Source organism: Fragaria vesca, linkage group LG5 (genome assembly GCF_000184155.1).
Source record: "Fragaria vesca subsp. vesca linkage group LG5, FraVesHawaii_1.0, whole genome shotgun sequence".
NCBI lineage: Eukaryota > Viridiplantae > Streptophyta > Magnoliopsida > Rosales > Rosaceae > Fragaria > Fragaria vesca.
The window spans coordinates 4,767,723-4,788,687 of NC_020495.1; the positions used below are offsets into that span (position 1 = coordinate 4,767,723).

General features: G+C 45.1%; 1 pseudogene; it reads right to left on the minus strand.

Annotated features, from left to right (window-relative positions):
* Positions 1-5,552: 5,552 nt before the first annotated feature.
* Positions 5,553-19,664, minus strand: LOC101298324 (annotated as a pseudogene).
* Between the last annotated feature and the right edge of the window lie 1,301 nt (positions 19,665-20,965).

Sequence of the window (20,965 nt, forward strand, 5' to 3'; positions counted from 1 at the left end):
GTGTAAGGAACGGCCAATTTGTGACCAAGAGAAACGCCCATATCGGTTCAAAGAAATTTGGTGCTCTGACCCAGGCTTTTCTCGTATTCTAGAGCAAGCTTGGGCACCACCGCAAACTAGGAGTCCTTTGGTACAGCTCTGCTGAAAAATCAAGGATTATGGTAAGTCTTTGCTTGATTGGGATCATGTTGTCTTTAAGGGCAGAAGGAAAGAGTTGGAGGAAGTGCATCGTTCATTGCATATCCTTTTGCAAAAACCGCATGATGATAATGATCGAATTGAGAAACTTCAATTATCTCAAAGTTTGAATGAGCTGATGACGATTTATGAAGTTTACTAGAGGTAGAGGTCTCGAGCTATATGGTTGAAGGACGGGGATCGTAACTCAAAGTTCTTTCACAGAAGTGCATCCAACAGAAAGAAGAAAAAGAAGCTGAAAGGTTTGTATGATAAACATGGAGTGTGATAGAATACGCCTCAAGGTATAGAGAGTGTGGTGATCAACTATATATTTTCAGGATCTCTTTGCGAGGCAGGAACTGGATATTGAAGCTCAAAATACAGTCTTACAGTCAATCCAACCTCGGGTTACTAGTGATTCTTTTGGCTCCGTACTCTATGGAGGAGGTACATATTGCTTTATTTCAGATGCATCCTTCAAAGGCTCCCGGCATGGATCGAATGTCCCCGTTCTTTTTTCAGAAGTATTGGGACCTTCTTGGAGTTGAGGTGAGTAATGCAGTGATTTCTTTTCTCACTACGAAGGATATGCCCCATGATTTGAATTTTACCAATGTTGTGTTAATCCCTAAAGTGAAAGAGTTCTAGCGTATGATTGAGTTACATCCTATAGCGTTATGCAATGTTGTTTATAAGATTGCATCGAAAGTTTGGCAAACAGGTTGAAGACTTTTTTTGTCAGATATTGTCTCTCTGGAACAAAGTGCTTTTGTCCCTGATAGATCAATTTCGAACAACACATTAGTGGCATCTGAATTGGCTCATTATATGCGCAAGCTGAAGAGGGGAAAAGAAGGTTTCATGGCCCTGAAATTAGACATTAGAAAGGCTTATGACATATTGGAGTGGGTTTTTCTTCAGAAAATAATGCTGAAACTTGGTTTTGATCTGAGTTGGGTTGATATTATCATGCATTGCTTATCTTCGGTTCGTTACTCTTTCATGATAAACGGTACAACCAAATGTTTTGTTATTCTTCATCGAGGCCTTAGGCAAAGGGACCCTATTTCTCCTTATCTTTTTCTCCTATGTGCAGAAGGTTTATCGGCTCTTATCTCTAGTTCGGTTGGTAAGGGACAATGGAAAGGACTCCAGGGGTATGTGATGGTGCTCCCATGATTAGTCATCTACTTTTTGCTGATGATAACATGTTATACTCTTAAGCTTCCTCCAGGGTTGTCAGATCATTAGAATTATTCTGAATGTGTATGAAGCGGCTTCTGGTCAGTAAGTGAATTTGCAGAAAAGTAGTGTGGTGTATAATTAGTGGGAGTGTGTTACCTCATTTACAGCAATTTTATGCAGCTGAGTTGGGTATGCAGGTTGTTTCAAAGCATGATAAATACCTGGGTATTCCGATTTTAGTGGGACAATCCAGGAATGATACATTTGCCAACATTAAGCCATGCCATGTAGTTGCTGAAGCCATGCCATGTATACTATGAACAACTACTTGTTTCCTCAAAATCTTATTCAAGAACTCCATCAACTGTGTGCCCAATTTTGGTGGGGTGATACTGATGAAAAGAAGGGTATGCACTGAAGAGCCTGGGATACTTTATGCAAGCCGAAAATTGAAGGAGGTATGGGCTTTTGACATCTATTTGCTTTTAATTTAGCTATGTTAGTTAAACAAGGATGACGTCTAATTCAGAATCCAACATCCTTACCTGGGAGATTTTTGAAAGCTATTTCCATATGGTAATTTCTGGGAAGCTAAATTAGGTAGTTATCCCTCTTATGTCTGACGAAGTATTATTGATGGGAGCGACATTTTGAGACATGGTGTGGGTGGACAAATTGGGGATGGCCAGCGTACCAATATTTGGTATGATCTGTGGCTGAAGGGTGAAAATTTGCTGCCTTTTTGGTCTCCTAGATTTAATAGAGTTTCAGAGTTACTCTTGAGTTCAGGAGTATGAAATGTGAGCTTGCTTCAGGAACTCTTTCCTATGTGTATAGTGAATAAGATCTTGGCCTTACCACTTAGTTCTAGCTAGGGAACATCAAGGCAGGTGGATTTGGAATGAAGATAAGAAGGGCAAATTCATTGTCAAATCAGCTTATCATTTGGCCCGAAAACAAGTATTAGATCATGAGGTAATCCCAAATCTTAGTGTTTTTGTACAATACCGGACGGGTTCGCATAAGCTAATGAAGTGCCTGGTGGAAGAACGGCTATCCTCCCATTGACCTGCAATAACAAGGGTGACCGGGAACTTCCGGTCTTTCCTTCTCCGATGGTTAAGTCAGTCTCAGTTGGTTGAATGTAATTATTAGGGGTAGTTATTGTTACCTGACAGATTGGTGGCTGGGCCATATTTATGGCTCAGAGTACGTTTTCCTCTACTTGGAAACCGATGTGGGACAATTCCCCTTTGCTGTTACTTCAAACACCCAGTTTCCTTACACTTTCCAAGAATGTTCCCGGCCCAAGACTGCCATTGAGGTCGGGCCTGGGCCACCCTATTTATTGGTGGGTACTTCGGGGCGGCCTTGGTAATGGTGGGATGTCTGCTGGTTTACGGGTTTGGGAGGCTGTTTTATGCACAACCGACTACAAGTCCCCCCAAGTTCCCGTTCAAGACACATCTTGAGTGGGGGCTTGCTAAAATAAGCCCGTAGACCAGTATGTTTCAAGTGGATCCCGCCTATAGTCCCCCTAAGTCAGAACTCAAGACATGGATTGAACGGGTGTTACATGTTTATAGGCGAGGGTAGCGAGCCCTTTCCTCATCCAGTGATACTACTCGAGTGACGGGGTGTTAACGCCGTCCGTGGTTTATCAAGCCACTTGTTCCGTTTTTTAAGGGATGATATAAATGGCAATACCCCGGCATCCCGGGAACATTTATCCGGGACTTACAATTTCGAGAGGCAATTCTCACATGCTTCCTCCCGGTGACTCTCACCTGCGATAGGTCTTATGCTGGGTCTTACGATCTCGGTGACTCTCACCTGAGATTGGTCTTACGCTGGGTCTTATGATCTCGGTGATTCTCACCCGAGATAGGTCTTAGGTTGGGTCTTACTGACACGACCCACCCCGTATTTCACTCTGAAACCCGGAGTAAGTCGTGCGGGGACCACCTCCAAGGAAAATTTACTGAAAAGATTGAGAAAATCTCCCTTGAAAATGGACAACCCTACCTCGAAAATTCCAAATTACACTCTTAATACATCACGTCCAAACATCACATAATTATCCTTCAAAAATTCTAAACATAATATACAATAATTCCAAAGTATTCAGAGCTACTAGACACTAGCGGAAGCAAGAAAACACTAGTAGGTTAAACAGGTAACCTACTGATGAAAACTGGCGGAAATGCGGGTGACTATGCCTCGCCTCCTACTAGATCCAACCCGAACTCTGCAGATTGGGCATTTTAAAAAGAAGGGCCCAGAGGAAAACATTTGAAACCGTAGTGAGTGGACAAAAATAACTTTTTAAAAGAAAATTAATCTTTATGCTTTCCCGATTTATCTTCAGTGGAAAAACAATTAATGGCATGCAACCAGCTCAAAAGCCTTTAAAAAATTTACCGAATTATCAAAACGTGACTAGCCGCGCTAGTCACCAACACTTCAAAAATAAGAGCCTCTCAGGCTAAAATAAAATATGTATGTATTACGCTCGTCATATCCCTTGTATGAATTTTCTTGAAACAATAAAGACAAATAGAAAATTCACACAAGGCTACGACGTTTGCGTCTAACGCTCACGTCGCACCATAATGGCATTTTACCTCATTATGGTGGAAAAGACGGTGTATAAATATATATACGCGCATATCCCCTATATAAATTATTATATTTATATAGGGCTACGACGATTGCGTCTAACGCTCACGTCGTACCATAATGGAATTTTACCTCAGTATGGTGGAAAAGCACGTATAGCTAGCTAGCATTTCTCCATATACATATTATTCTCATAAACATCCAAATATGGATATATATACATACTCACCGAAATTCTCAATTTCGGTTAATCTCTAACAACTTAAATTATTTTGCATGCACATTGTTTAAAATAAAAGTCCACTCACTAATTAGGCCTAAGCCTGATGACGCTCCGAGGCTTCCTCTGCTCGGGCCTTCTCTTGTCCTGTTCCAAAAATATAATTAATTCCCCACTAAAAATCCAATATTTAATCAAAATAGGCAAAATTACCCGAGAGCCATAAATACGCTCATCATTGCCTAACTTCGATATTCTTAAATCGAAACGATCCGAACTTAAATATCATACTCGACAGTCATAAATACAACCTCCCCAAAATACGACTTAAATCCTATGGCCGGATTCTACATTAATTAACCGCCAAAAATACCAAACTTCGGAAATTCACAAACCTATCCAAATCTCATCCAAAAATTCCATAATCACATCAATATAATCCCTTTAATATTCCACATTTAAAACCCTAAAAATCTCCCAAACCGGCGGCGGCTCCGCCGGCAGCGACGGCCGGAGGCCAATTCCGGCGACCTCCAAAACCTATGAAATTTTGACAGAATAATCCTCTCATCATGCTCTACAACTTTCCTGACTAGCACAAATACCAATTCCAAGCCTAACTAGGGTAATCGACTAAAAACATCAAAAACGCCATAAAACTTCCACCTCAAATTTCTCCTTACCTAGCTCAAGAGGGAGTGAGTCCTTTTAGGGCAAGGCTGCTGGGTTGGAGGGCTACAAAACCGTACCAAGCTTGCCCGGATTGGTGGCCGGAGGAGGGAGTTCCGGCGAAATGCTTCCCGGCGTCTCCGGCGGGATTTCTCCTCTTCCGGCAGGTTAGAGGCTCGGGGGCTAGGCCAGGGAGGGAGAGGAGGAGATGGGGGTCCGAACTGAGGTGGAGAGGCGGCAGATGGTGGCCGGACGGCGGCAGGAGGACGGCTGGAAAACCGGGCAGCGGGAGGGGCTCGGGAGAGAGAGGGAACCGGGAGGAGAAAAGAGAAGAAAAGAGAAAATGGGTTTGGGCCTCACACCCCAAACCGGTCTAAGCTTATAACAACCCAGTTCCAAAAAATAAAACACCCCGAAAAATAATATCCGAATAAAAATTACCTTTTACTAGCTAAAATTTACCATTTTTACCGTCGTCATATTTTCTCCCACGAATAATTCCCCGAAATTAATCGTCTTTTAAAATACCTCTAGGGACCAATTAAACTATTACCTCAATGACGGGGACGGTAAAATTTTTATTATAATCAAGCTAGTAAATAAGGTAAAAATATAAGGGTCGGGATGTGACAATTCTCCCCTCCTTATAAAAATTTTGTCCTCGAAATTTACATACCTGTCATCCAAAGAGATAGGGAAACTGCTGCATCATTTCCTCCTCTGATTCCCAAGTAGCTTCTTCTACTTGATGACTTCTCCAAAGCACCTTGACAAACGGAATTGTCTTGTTCCTAAGCACTTGCTCCTTTCGATCGAAAATCTGAACCGGTTCCTCTTCATAGGTCAGATCTCTCGTCAAACTGATCGGCTGCTCTTGCAGCACATGAGAAGGATCGGCAATATACTTGCGAAGCATGGATACATGAAACACATTATGTATCCTAGCTAACTCTGGAGGCAAAAGTAGCCGATAAGCAAGTGAGCCAACTCGCTGTATAATCTCATAAGGGCCAATATACCTCGGACTAAGCTTCCCACGCTTACCGAAACGCACAACCCCTTTCCAAGGAGATAATTTCAGGAACACCCAATCACCCACTTGAAATTCAAGGTCTCTCCTACGGACATCTGCATAACTCTTCTGCCTACTTTGAGCAGTCTTGAGTCTATCTCTAACCACTTTAATCTTCTCATTCGTAACATGGATTAACTCTAGGCCACAAAGCTCTTTTTCCCCCACTTCATTCCAACACAAAGGCGTACGACACTGCCTCCCATAAAGAGCCTCAAAGGGAGCCATACCAATGCTAGAATGATAGCTATTATTATAGGCAAATTCCATCAAAGATAGGTTTTTATCCCAACTCCCTCTGAACTGCATGGCACAAGCCCTCAACATATCCTCCAAAGTCTGAATAGTCCTCTCGGACTGCCCATCAGTCTGAGGATGAAAAGCAGTGCTGAAGAGTAATTGGGTACCTAAAGCTGCCTGAAGAGCTCCCCAGAATTTAGAAGCAAATCGAGGATCCCGATCTGACACTATTGATTCAGGAACACCATGAAGCCTCACAATTTCATTCACATAAAGCTCTGCCAATTTATCCAATTTATATTTCTTTCCCACTGGCAAGAAATGTGCAGACTTGGTGAGTCTATCCACAATCACCCAAATACCGTCATGCCCTTCACGGGTACGAGGTAAACTGAAAACGAAATCCATGGTGATGTGGTCCCACTTCCAACTGGAATAGGCAACGGCTCAAGCAATCCAGAAGGCTTCTGCCTTTCAGCTTTTACTTGCTGACAAACTAGTCATCTACTCACATAAGCTGCAATTTCCCTCTTCATGTTTGGCCACCAATAATAATCCTTCAAAATCCGATACATTTTTGTGCTACCCGGATGAGCAGCATATGCAGAGCTATGAGCTTCCTCCATAATCTCAATCTTCAACTCTTCATTTCTTCTTGGAACACATAGCCGATTCTTAAACAATAGAGTCCCATCTCTTCTAACTGAAAAATGATCGGCTGCGGCTCCATTCGAAGCTCTTTCCATCAATCGAACTATGGAAGGATCATTATACTGTGCTTCCCGCACTCTATCAACCAAAACTGGCCTCACATGAAAACTGGCTATCAAAGCACCCACCTCATCTACTGATAAATCCACTCCTGTAGCTCGCAACTCACAAAGAAAGCAGAACACGAACCATCTTTATATGAGATAAAGATATAGAGGGATTTCGACTAAGAGCATCTGCTACCACATTAGCTTTTCCAGGGTGATACTCAATTATGCAATCATAATCATTGATTAACTCCATCCATCTTCTCTGTCTCATATTAAGCTCTCTTTGAGTGAACACATACCGAAGACTCTTGTGATCGGTAAATATCTGACACTTGGCTCCATAAAGATAGTGTCTCCACAACTTGAGAGCGAAAACTACCGCTGCAAGCTCCAGATCATGAGTAGGATAATTCCCCTCATGTGGCTTCAATTGCCTAGAAGCGTAGGCAATAACTCGATCATGCTGCATCAAAACTCCACCTAGACCACGTCTAGAAGCATCACAATAGACCACATACTCTCCACTCTCATCCGGAAGTGCCAAAACAGGAGCACTTGTTAAGCAATTCTTCAATTCTTGGAAACTTTGCTCACATTGATCTGACCATTCAAACTTAACCCCCTTCCTGGTCAATCTTGTAAGAGGAGCAGCAATCTTTGAAAAATCTTTCACAAAGCGCCGATAATAACCTGCTAATCCTAAGAAACTACGAATCTCCGTCACAGTGGTGGGTCTTCTCCAATTCGACACTGCTTCCACCTTTTGGGGATCCACACTAACTTCTTCTGCCGAAATCACATGACCCAAAAACCCCACTTTATCTAGCCAGAACTCACACTTGCTAAACTTAGCAAATAACTGCGACTTTTCCAAAGTCCACAATATTATTCTTAGATGCTTGGCATGCTCCTTCTCACTTCTTGAGTAAACCAATATGTCATCTATGAATACGATCACGAAACGATCAAGGTATGGACTAAACACCCTATTCATGAGATCCATGAATGCCGCGGGTGCATTAGTAAGTCCAAAAGGCATCACCACAAATTCATAATGACCATAACGTGATCGGAAAGCAGTCTTGGTTATGTCCCCCTCTCGGATCCACAACTGATGATAACCCGATCTCAAATCAATCTTAGAGAAAATAGAGGCACCCCTCAACTGATCAAATAAATCATCGATCCGAGGCAACGAATATTTATTCTTCACTGTGACCTGATTCAACTTTCTATAATCAATGCATAGTCTCATGGTGCCATCTTTCTTCTTAACAAACAACACTGGAGCACCCCATGGAGACATGCTAGGCCGAATAAAACCCTTATCTACCAACTCCTGCAATTGAGTCTTCAACTCTTTCAATTCCACTGGAGCCATTCTGTAAGGTGCCTGAGAGATAGGCATGGTTCCAGGAAGTAATTCTATAGAGAAGTCTATCTCCCTTGCAGGAGGCAAACCAGGCAACTCTTCAGGAAAAACATCCGGAAACTCCCTTACTACTGGAATATCTTCTAATCCCACAACTCCCATACTTGTATCCACCACATGAGCTAAATATGTCTGACAGCCTTTACTCAACAATTTCCTTGCAGCAACAACGAAAAATATGCAACTAGAAATAACATCTCTTTCCCCTTGGAAAGCAACCTCAAAACCATCTGGACTTCGAAGCACCACTACTTTCTGAAAACAATCTACCATAGCTCTATATGCTTCCAAAAAGTCCATTCCTAAGATCACATCAAACTCCACTATATCTAAAGGAATTAAATCAGCCTCGAAATTAACTCTTTCCACTAAAACTTCACCACCACTAAATACCCAATTTATTCTCATCACCTCACCGGAGGGTAGAGACACATGCCACTCGCCTGGAAGAGACGATGATGGCACATTGGCATGGAGGGCAAATCTACTAGACATGAATGAATGCGTGGCTCCGGGATCAATTAAAGTAAAAGCAGGCTGACCGAAAATTAATAACGTACCAATGATGACATCTGGAGAAGTACGACCCTCCTGCTGGGTCATAGCATGTAGTCATGGGACGTCCACGCTGACTACCGCCCCGCTGAGAGCCACCTCTGACAGATGCACTGCCCTGGGCACCACTACTGGAGCCTCTAGCTGAAGACTGACCAACTGGCTGAGTAGGGGTGGGAGTCGTCCTCTGAGCCAATAATGGACAATCTCTCCTGAAGTGGTCTTGACTACCACACTCAAAGCACCCAGAAAACTGCTGCTGCCCATAAGAAAAAGTCTGGCTACCGGACGACCCACCATGGAAGCTACCACCAGAATCATACTGTCTAGTCTGCTGCCTACCCAACTGGCTCCGAGAAGAACTTCTGAAACGTCCCTTAGACCTGGTTCGAACACCAGAGCTAGATTTACCACTACTTCCACTACCAGCTGAAGATCCAGAAGCGGATGATGAAGCAGCCTTCTTGGATGGACCCTGACTGGGGCCACTGAAATCTCGTGGCCGAGCACTATAAATCCCCATAGACTCAATGGCCATGGCTGCATGAACAACATCAGAAAAAGTCGGGTAATAAACACCCGTCATCTTATCTGCAAACACTCCACCAAGTGCCCCAATGAACATCTCCATCCTGGTCCTCTCATCAGGAACCAGATATGACACATGGTAGCTCAGGGAAGTGAATCTCTCTTGTAACTCTATAACACCCTCATCATCCCTCTTCTTCATATTCAGGAAATCCGACTGAATTCTGTTGCGGTGGGCAGGACTGGAATACTGCCCCAAGAAGAGAGTCTTAAACTGCTCCCACGACATATTCAGCGCATCCTCAACATTCCTGTTGGCAAGCGACCACCAGTGATGTGCTGAATCATCCAGAAAAGTCACTGCTATCTTCACCTTTCTTTCTTCTGGCAGCTCAGTACTCGCAAAAGCCTTTTCCATCTTATCCACCCAATTGTGAGCAACAAGAGGTCCCTTGGCACCCTTGAACTCTCTAGCTCCAGCATCAAAAACTTCTCTCCTTTTCACAACAGGAGGGCGTGGAGCACGATCCATGACATCCCTCAGCATATTTCCAATATCATCAACCAGTCCCCTGACCTCATTGCCCTCATCGGCATTGGTCGAAGTGGCCACACGGGGTTGCCGTGGGCGCCTATAAGGCATAGTACTTGAGGAAGAAGAAATTTAGTAGTCCATAAACAAGACTAACACAACAATCACACATACCCAATAACACATAGCATCAAAAGCATAAAATGCCAATGAATCTGCCGCGGTCGGATCATCACTCTATAGACACTACGTGCTACTAGGGGTGGACTTTTAGGCACCGAAAAAACCGAAACCGGTTAAAACCGCACCGAACCAACACCGAGTAACCAAAACCGAATAGAACCGAGACAATCGGTTCCGGAAACCACACAAACCAAGTAGTGCGGTGTCGGTTTGCGGTTCCGTGCATCCTAAAAACCGATTAAACCGAACCGAACCGACATATATTCATTCTCCATATATTAATTATTAATACTTAATTCTACATTACATGTCATATTCTTATCGGTTATGGGTTGTAAATAGTAGGCTTTCACACACATGATTATGTCTTTAAGTGTTTAAGTCTAACCGAAATCCTTCCCATGTAATTTTATCTTTTGTTATATATGAATGTTGGAGGCTTCAAATAAATTATGTATAAATTTTAGCTTCCCTTTTCATTTGGATTAGTTATTTGAACCCATTAGATTAACTTATTTGAAGTGTTGATAGTTTACAACTTTGATATGTTTATTTTTTATGTTATTTGGTTAAGTGTAAAAAATATTATGGATAATAGGTTTTGTAACCGAAACCGCACCGAAACCGAACCGATGTTAGGTTAACCGACAAGTGCGGTCTTTTATATATTTTCATCGGTTTCGGTTCTAGAAAATAGAAAACCGAAGCTTCGGTTTCGGTTTTCGGTTAGTGCCTAAAAACCGAACCATTGGGACCGAGTCCACCCCTACGTGCTACTTAGGCAAATATGATAGTGACAAGGAAGCAGGAAAAGGAAACCTATAGCTCTGATACCAACTGACACGACCCACCCCGAATTTCACCCTGAAACCCGGAGTAAGTCGTGCGGGGACCACCTCCAAGGAAAATTTACTGAAAAGATTAAGAAAATCTCCCTTGAAAATGGACAACCCTAACTCGAAAATTCCAAATTACACTCTTAATACAACACGTCCAAATATCACATAATTATCCTTCAGAAATTCTAAACATAATATACAATAATCCCAAAGTATTCAGAGCTACTAGACACTAGCGGAAGCAAGAAAATACTAGTAGGTTAAACAGGTAACCTACTGATGAAAACTGGCGGAAATGCGGGTGACTATGCCTCGCCTCCTACTAGATCCAACCCGAACTCTGCAGACTGGGCATTTTAAAAAGAAGGGCCCAGGGGAAAACATTTGAAACCGTTAGAGTGAGTGGACAAAAATAACTTTTTAAAAGAAAATTAATCTTTATGCTTTCCCGATTTATCTTCAGTGGAAAAACAATTAATGGCATGCAACCAGCTCAAAAGCCTTTAAAAAATTTACCGAATTATCAAAACGTGACTAGCCGCGCTAGTCACCAACACTTCAAAAATAAGAGCATCTCAGGCTAAAATAAAATATGTATGTATTACACTCGTCATATCCCTTGTATGAATTTTCTTGAAACAATAAAGACAAATAGAAAATTCACACAAGGCTACGACGCTTACGTCTAACTCTCACGTCGCACCATAATGGCATTTTACCTCATTATGGTGGAAAAGACGGTGTATAAATATATATACGCGCATATCCCCTATATAAATTATTATATTTATATAGGGCTACGACGATTGCGTTTAACGCTCACGTCGCACCATAATGGAATTTTACCTCAGTATGGTGGAAAAGCACGTATAGCTAGCTAGCATTTCTCCATATACATATTATTCTCATAAACATCCAAATATGGATATATATACATACTCACCGAAATTCTCAATTTCGGTTAATCTCTAACAACTTAAATTATTTTGCATGCACATTGTTTAAAATAAAAGTCCACTCACTAATTAGGCCTAAGCCTGATGACGCTCCGAGGCTTCCTCTGCTCGGGCATTCTCTTGTCCTGTTCCAAAAATATAATTAATTCCCCACTAAAAATTCAATATTTAATCAAAATAGGCAAAATTACCCGAGAGCCATAAATACGCTCATCATTGCCTAACTTCGATATTCTTAAATCGAAACGATCCGAACTTAAATATCATACTCGACAGTCGTAAATACAACCTCCCCAAAATACGACTTAAATTCTACGGCCGGATTCTACATTAATTAACCGCCAAAAATACCAAACTTCGGAAATTCACAAACCTATCCAAATCTCATCCAAAAATTCCATAATCACATCAATATAATCCCCTTAATATTCCACATTTAAAACCCTAAAAATCTCCCAAACCGCCGGCGGCTCCGCCGGCAGCGGCGGCCGAAGGCCAATTCCGGCGACCTCCAAAACCTATGAAATTTTGACAGAATAATCCTCTCATCATGCTATACAACTTTCCTGACTAGCACAAACACCAATTCCAAGCCTAACTAGGGTAATCGACTAAAAACATCAAAAACGCCATAAAACTTCCACCTCAAATATCTCCTTACCTAGCTCAAGAGGGAGTGAGTCCTTTTAGGGCAAGGCTGCTGGGTTGGAGGGCTACAAAACCGTACCAAGCTTGCCCGGATTGGTGACCAGAGGAGGGAGTTCCGGCGAAATGCTTCCCGGCGTCTCCGGCGGGATTTCTCCTCTTCCGGCGGGTTAGAGGCTCGGGGGCTAGGCCGGGGAGGGAGAGGAGGAGATGGGGGTCCGAACTGAGGTGGAGAGGCGGCAGATGGTGGCCGGACGACGGCAGGAGGACGGCTGGAAAACCGGGCAGCGGGAGGGGCTCGGGAGAGAGAGGGAACCGGGAGGAGAAAAGAGAAGAAAAGAGAAAATGGGTTTGGGCCTCACACCCCAAACCGGTCTAAGCTTATAACAACCCACTTCCAAAAAATAAAACACCCCGAAAAATAATACCTGAATAAAAATTACCTTTAACTAGCTAAAATTTACCATTTTTACCGTCGTCATATTTTCTCCCACGAATAATTCCCTGAAATTAATCGTCCCTTAAAATACCTCTAGAGACCAATTAAACTATTACCTCAATGACGGGGACGGTAAAATTCTTATTATAATCAAGCTAGTAAATAAGGTAAAAATATAAGGGTCGGGATGTGACACTGGGTCTTATGATCTCGGTGACTCGCACCCGAGATAGGTCTTATGCTCGGTCTTACGATCTCGGTGACTCTCACCAGAGGTTGGTCTTACGCTGGGGGTTTACGCATAGTTGTGGCAGAGACATTAAATGCATGCTTGCCAGATGTCACCATATTCCTGGATAACTGCTAAGTAATTAATGTACGTCGCTTCGCTCTTTCCTTCTTCAAGACGCTACGGCAGTTAATCTACGTGACGCCATCCTGCGGTTTGATCAGATGGCCAGGGGTGCCTCGTTTTTGGGTATTGGGTTTTTAAATGCGTCGGTTCGTGGATCGAAGCGACTGCTCGCCAGACCCCGTATAAACGTTTCCCCCTCCTTTCGTTTTTGTCTTCACTCTTTCACTCCACTCTTCTCTGCTTTCTCTATGTTTCTGTTTTCTCTGTTGTCGTCGGTGTTTCTCTGCTGTCGTCTTTTTCAGTTTTTCTGCTTTCTGTCTTCCAACGCTGCGCCACCGCCGAATCCTACGATTGCGAGGTGTTTCCGGACCGCTGAATTTCCGGTGTTGCTACTGCGTTGAAAATCTGGGAAGGTTTTCTTCATTCTGTTCTGTTGCACTGATGCTTGTATCTGTTGGTTCTGCTCTGGCGTTCTTTGCGTTTGTGTTGCTTCTATATGCTTTGTTGGGTGAAAGTGGGAGTTTTAGGATTCTAGGGCTTTCTGAGTTTAGGCTGTGTTACTCTGTTTTCTTTGCGCTTGCTCCCAGTGGCGCGTACTAATAGATCTTAGGGTGTGTTACATTAGGGTAGATGGATTCTCGAAGTACGACCGACTTAAGTGGGGCTAGCACATCCTCTCGGCCGATAATGGATGACATTGAGAGGATGGATGAGTACATTAGTCGACCATCCCGCCCGAGCTGTCCGCCTACATCGAGGCCTGAGGAGGTAACTTACGCCGTACCCGCCCGGGATGTTGACTGGTCTGTCGGGGTTTTTCATGGCGTCCCGATGACCAGTGTAATCGGCACTTCTTCGTCCAGGAGGTACATACTAGAGGACGGCACAGTGAGCGACGAACCAGACTGTAACATGACCCCGGCTGAAATAGAACAATTTCTAGAAGACTGGGGGATCCCGTCGTCTGTTACCCTTCGCGCGCTATATGAGGATGAATTGGCATGCTGTCCGAGAGATGGCTTCGTCGCTGTGCATGAGCATATGTTTAGGAACGGCTTCTCTCTCCCGCTTCCTCAATGCTTGCAGTATCTGCTGAGCATGCTTCAGCTAGCTCCCGGGCAGATTCCCCCAAACCAATGGCGCCAACTGCTGTCTCTTTGCTGCCTGTACTACCTGTCCGAGATGGGCTGGCCAACTATCAACGAGTTTCGCACCCTGTACCGCCTTTTGTACTCGAAGAAACAGAACTACCGAGAGTGCGTTTCATTTGCTGCCCTGGAATACTTGCCTCCTGTTACTGACCTCCCGACGTCCATGAAAATAATTGGCGTTCAAAGGTCGTGCTTGCCGGCGGACGATGGCAAAGAAACTGTCCGACATATGTTGTGCCCAACCGGTTTAGATACATCCGGGATCAGTCTTTCTCGCTGTCAGAGATCGAGAAGCGACGCATTGGGGGATTATTTGCAGCCTGGCCCACGGATGAGGATAGAAGCTCGTACAACCTGACCCGATGGGCTGTCCTGGTTCACTGTAAACTCGGCCGTATGCCTGGTGGGGTTCCAAATTAGATTCACTTGTTGCTGTTTTCTCTTGTCCATGACCTTTTGACTCTTGGCACCCTAGATACTGATTGACTGTTGGTTTTACTTTCAGCTAAAGCGCCTAGGCATAAACAACGTCCCTCACACCCGCGTGACATGGAGTCGGACATGGACTTGCTGAGCGACCTACTGAAGGTAGGGAAAGTGTCCTCCCGCACCGACGTGAATGTCGTAAACTCTACCGCCCGTGTCTCAGAGGACGCTATACTCCTCGAGGTCAACGACGAAGGGTACGGGAAACCAACTGCGGACGCTGAGGAGCTATTGAGGACCGAGGACGATGTCAACGTCAGCTTGGGCGAGAAGAAAAAGAAACAGTCGTCTAAGAAATCAAAATCGCTGCGGGATGAAGGCGTGACGTTGACCGGCATGAGTGTGTCCGGGACCTCGCCACCCCGGAAGAAGCAAAAGGCATCAGGATCCTCGGCCGGCCCCCCAGTTACTTTGGGTGCTCTCGCTTCTACTCTTCCCCAGATACGAAAGACCCCCATCCGGCAGATACTGGATGAGTATGGGTGCGCCGATGAAAAGTTCGTGCGCAGCATGGTGGGCGATCTTAAGGGAATTGAGCTGGACCAGATCAGGGTGGGGTCTAACACTCCTCAGCAGAACCGGCGATACGCCCGAGAGGCGTCGATGAAGGTAAAGTTTCTTCTTGGTAATGCCAACTTTTATCACTACGCGGGATGCTGAACTAATTTTATGTTGCTTGCAGGCTCTCTTTGCTGTCTACGCTATTGACGCCAGCGAGGACACGAACGAGATGAAGGAGCGTGTACCTAGCCTGAACGACCAGATCAGCTATCTCGGGGTCGAGAAGAAGACGACGGAGAAAGACTTGGAGGCCGAGAGGAAAGAGAAACTCTCGCTGGCTGAAAAGTTCGCCAAACTGAGCCTCCATACCAAAGAACTGGAGGGAAAAGCTGAAAGAGTTCTCGTCTTAGAGTGCGATGTAGACGCGCTTCAGCGGGAGAACGCGAAGCTGCCGTCTAAGCTGAAGGAAAAGGACGACCAGATTGCTGACCTACAGGGCCAAATGCCTGCCCAGGGCGAACTTGCTGTGGGCAAATTCAAAGAGTTAGACGAGCTCAAAGCGATGCTCAAGGCTGCCCGGGAGGGTGGAATCATCGAGAAGTTCGACGTCTGGAGCCGGCTTGGGTACCTAGACAAGGCCAAGATGAAAGATGACAGCTGACTTGCTCGGTGCCCGAGAAGCCAAGGAGAGAGAGGCCAAGTCTAAGGTAGTGACCGAGAAAGAACCTGAGACAGAGGATCCATCTGGGAAGGCTGTTGAGGAGGGTGTTGATGAAGATGACAACTTGGCCGAGTCAGACGAGCATGAGGAAGAGGAACCTAGTGAGGCATAAGATGTGATTTAGCTTTTTGCTTTTTGGTTGTTCTTGTAAGACAATGGCCTCGTGCCTTATCCCGGTGAGAATACATCCCGGTTGATTTTGTAAATACCTATTGGTGGTATACACCCGGATGCCGGGTGTTAATATATTATTCTTCGTCAAATTTTATCACTTGCTTCTGTTGTGTTACATACTTGTATTATGTCTATCCCGCTCGGTGTTACTGGGGACTTCAATAACTTCTGTCTCTCGGTTTTACCTGTTCGACAGTGTATTCGATTGACTTATGCCTCCCGGTGGGTTACCATCCCGATTGATATTACTCGTGGTTTATTTGACTTATGACTCCCGGTGGGTTACCATCTCGATTGATATTACTCGTGATTTATTTGACTTATGTCTCCCGTTAGGTTACCATCCCGATTGATATTACTCGTGATTTATTTGACTTATGCCTCCCGTTGTTTGAATTGAACTTCCCCATTCTTATATAGTCTTTCAAAACGAATGAAGGCACCCTCCAGGACTTATTGTCCTCCCGGGGGCCGCAATACTTACAAATGTAAATCTTAAGGGTGGGTTTCGTTCCCCTTTCACACTGGGTAGAATCTCAGGTGCTCTGTGTTCCAAGGGTGCCCGGTGACAATCCCATCCTGATCTCGGAGAAAGAAAGTTGTTGGGCCGACCTCTTCAACTATCTCGTACGGCCCTTCCCAGCTCGGATCCAGGGTTGCCGTCTTGGTCATGATTTTCTTCATTACCCAGTCCCCCAGTCCCAATATTTGGGTCCTGACTTTATTATTATAATGGCGTGCAACTCGCTGCTTGTAGACTTAATTGTGTAAGTTTGCTCGCTCCCTCTTCTCCTCGATGAGGTCAATGTTCAAACGGAGACCTTCCTCATTGGTTGTGGCGTCGAAATGTTCAACCCTTCCCAATGGTATTGACGTCTCGATTGGCAAAACAGCCTCCGTGCCAAAGGCCATGCTGAAAGGAGTTTCTCCCGTTGCCTCTGTTGTTGTGGTTCTGATTGCCCATAATACCTCCGGCAGTTTTTGTGCCCACAGACCTATTGCGTCGTCTAACTTCTTCTTCAGGAGCTTTTTAATGATCTTGTTAACCGCCTCCACCTGACCATTGGTTTGCGGGTGCGCCACCGACGCGAAGACCATCTTGGTACCAATGTCCTTCGTGAATTCAATCAGATAGTTATTATTGAATTGTGTGCTATTGTCCGTGACGATTGTCTCCGGAACCCCGAATCTGCAATAGATGTTCTTCATCAGGAAGTTCTTCACACACTCGGTGGTTATCTTCCCCAGGGGCTCTGCCTCCACCCATTTCGTGAAATAATCAACAGCCACTATCACGTACTTGAACTGCCCGGATGCCGTTGGCAGTATCCCGATGAGGTCAAGGCCCCATTGTGCGAAAAGCCAGGGCGATAATAAGATTGACAGAGCGATACAAGGGGAATGTATCCTGTTGGCGTGCAAATGGCATTCTCGCCGACATCTTATCTACCATAGCGCCTATGTTGGGCCAGAAGAACCCTGTGCGTAGTGTCTTGTGCGCTAACGACCGGGATCCAGAGTGATTCCCGCATACCCCTTCTTGAATTTCTCCCATGATTACTTCTCCTTCTTCCTCTGTCACACACTTGAGGTTTGGGAAATTGTAACCTCTTCTGTATAGCTTCCCATTCATTAGTGTGTATCTGGCGCATCTCGATTGTAGTTTTCGTGCTTGCCGCCTGTCTTTCGAGCGCACCCCATCCTGCATGAACTTAATTATTGGGTCCATCCACATTGGCTCTAGGGGTCCTGCCTCGACCTTGAAAATTTCCGAGATCGTCTTAGTGATACTCGGCTTTCCAAGCACCTCTATCCTTGCCTTCTTTCTGCCTTTCCCGGGCCCTCCGGTGGCTAACCGGGCGAGGGCATCTGCATTACTATTTTTCTTCCGTGGGATGTGGGAGAGAGGCAGATTTGAAGCGTTGCATGAAGGCTTTTGAAAGTGCTTGGTAGGAGCTCAAATGAGGCTCCTTTGCTTCGAAGCTCCTGTTGACTTGATTCACAACCAGTTTTGAATCACTGAACACCTCCACTCTATCCACGCCAATATCTCGGGCGAGTTGAAGTCCCCCAATCAAGGCCTCATACTCTGCTGCATTGTTCGAGGCGTGAAATTGGAATTCCAAGGCATATTCATGTTTGAATCCATCGGGGGTTTCCAATATTATTCCCGCCCCGCTTTTCTTTCTTGTCACTGATCCGTCAACAAAAAGCTTCCAGAGTCATGCCAGTGGTTCCTCGATGTACTTATCCTTGCCTTTTCTGGGACACTTTTCCTCCCGGCTAGCCTGGGAGGATTTGCCAATAGATTCTGTGAGGGCGGGTTTCAATGATTCTCTTGTGACTTTCGAAGGTGTGAGCTCAACTGACTCTCCCACAACTTTCATGGGCGTGAGTTCAGATATAAAGTCAGCTGATGCTTGGCCCTTGACTGCCACTCTCGACCGGTAATGGATGTCAAATTCCCCCAATTCAATTGCCCATTTCACCAGTCTCCCACTGATTTCTGGCTTTTGCATTATCTGCCTCAGAGGGTGGTTGGTGTAAAAAGTTATCGAGTGTGCTTGGAAATAGTGTCGGAGCCTTTTGGCGGTTACAATAAGCGCCAGAGCTAATTTCTCGACGTCCGGGTACTTGCTCTCTGCAAGTGTGAATCCTTTCCCGGCGTAAAATACAGCGTGCTCGACGTTGGAATCTTTTCTGATCAGGACCGAGCTAACTGCTGACCCTGATGCGGCGATATACAGATAAAGTATCTCGCCTGGGATGGGTTTTGACAAGACCGGTGCAGTCGTAAGGTACGCCTTTATCTGTTTGAAGGCCTCCTCCTGCTCAGATCCCCATACTATCTCCTTACATCTCTGGTCTCTTAATAAACGGAAGAAAGGGGCACACTTGTCCGTGAGTCGTGAGACAAACCTAGCCAGTGCGACTACCTTCCCGGCCAACGATTGCACTTGGTTCCTCGATGTGGGTCTTTCCATATCTAAGAATTTCCCTTTGACGACACTGAAGACGCATTTCTGAGGGTTCAATCTCATCCCGAACCTTAGTATGACCTTGAAGACTTTCTCTAGATACCCTACATGCTCCTTGGCATTTAGACTTTTGACCAGCATGTCATCGACATATACTTCCATTATCCTCCCGAGGTACTCGGCGAACATGACATTCATCAACCGCTGGTAAGTGGCTCCCGCATTCTTCAATCCGATAGGCATTACCTTATAGCAATACAGGCCCTTGTCGGTCGTGAAGGCCGTGTGCTCCTCATCCCCTGGATCCATCTGGATCTGGTTATAGCCCGCGTAAGCGTCCATGAAGCTCAGCAATTCGAACCCCGATGTGGAGTCCACAAGTTGGTCTATGCGTGGAAGCGGGAAGCTATCCTTTGGACATGCTATGTTGAGATTTGAATAGTCCACGCACATCCTCCATTGTCCTGTTGACTTTTTTGGGACCATGATCACATTAGCCAACCATTGGGGGTATCTAGCCTCCCTAATGAACCTGATGTCCATCAGCTTTTGAACCTCCCCCCTCATGGCTTCGTATATCTTTGGCTTGAACGCTCTTTGCTTTTGCCGCACGGGAGGGAATCCTTTCTGGATTCCTAGCTTATGCGTTACTATTCCACTTGATATCCCGGGCATGTCCTTATACATCCAAGCGAATGCCCCATTGTTTCTTTTCAGGAAATCTATCAGGGCCGCTCGCACCCTGGGTGCCTGTCCTGTCCCTATGGTCAACTTCCGCTCCGGGAACTCGTCTGAGATTGATACCGCTTCTGTTTCCTCCACTGACTCGGGACGCTCCTCATCCAAGTCGGTATCATCAATATAAGGATCCGAGGAGGATGTTGTGGCTGGGCCTGCTGACAGAACTTCTGACATTTTCCTTCCGATATCTATCGCATAACAGCCCCCTGGTCCCCCTAGATCGTAATGATTCCTGTTGGTGTTGGGAGCTTCATTACCAACATATGACCAACCACGAACGACTTCAGTTTCCACAAGGCGGGCCTACCCAAGATCCCGTTGTAAGACGACTCACAGTCCACAACGATGAATTCTATTTCCGCTCGGGTAACTCCCTCCCGGCCTTCCAAGCTTACTCCGAAACTGTCCGAACCGAGGGGCAGAACAACATCGCCCGAGAAGCTAATCAATGGCTCATGGTCTTGTTTCAACTTGTTGCTTCCTCGATGTAGTCATTTCCAAGCATTCCTGAATAATACGTTGACTGAGGCTCCCGTATCAATGAGGATCTTCTTTGTGATATAGTGATCGAGCTGCAACGTTATCAGGAACGGGTCCTCGTGCGGCCTTATTCCCTCATCTTCCTCTTCCAGGAAGGTAACAGACTTCCAACCGGTGGCTAACCGATGGTTATTGCTATTTCCAAAGGCATAGACCTCTCGGCCGTCCCTCTATCCCGTACACTGCCTTTTTGCCTTGTTGCTCCTATTATCTATACGGGACCCGCCATGGATTGTGTTGATTGTCCCATAAACTTCAATTAC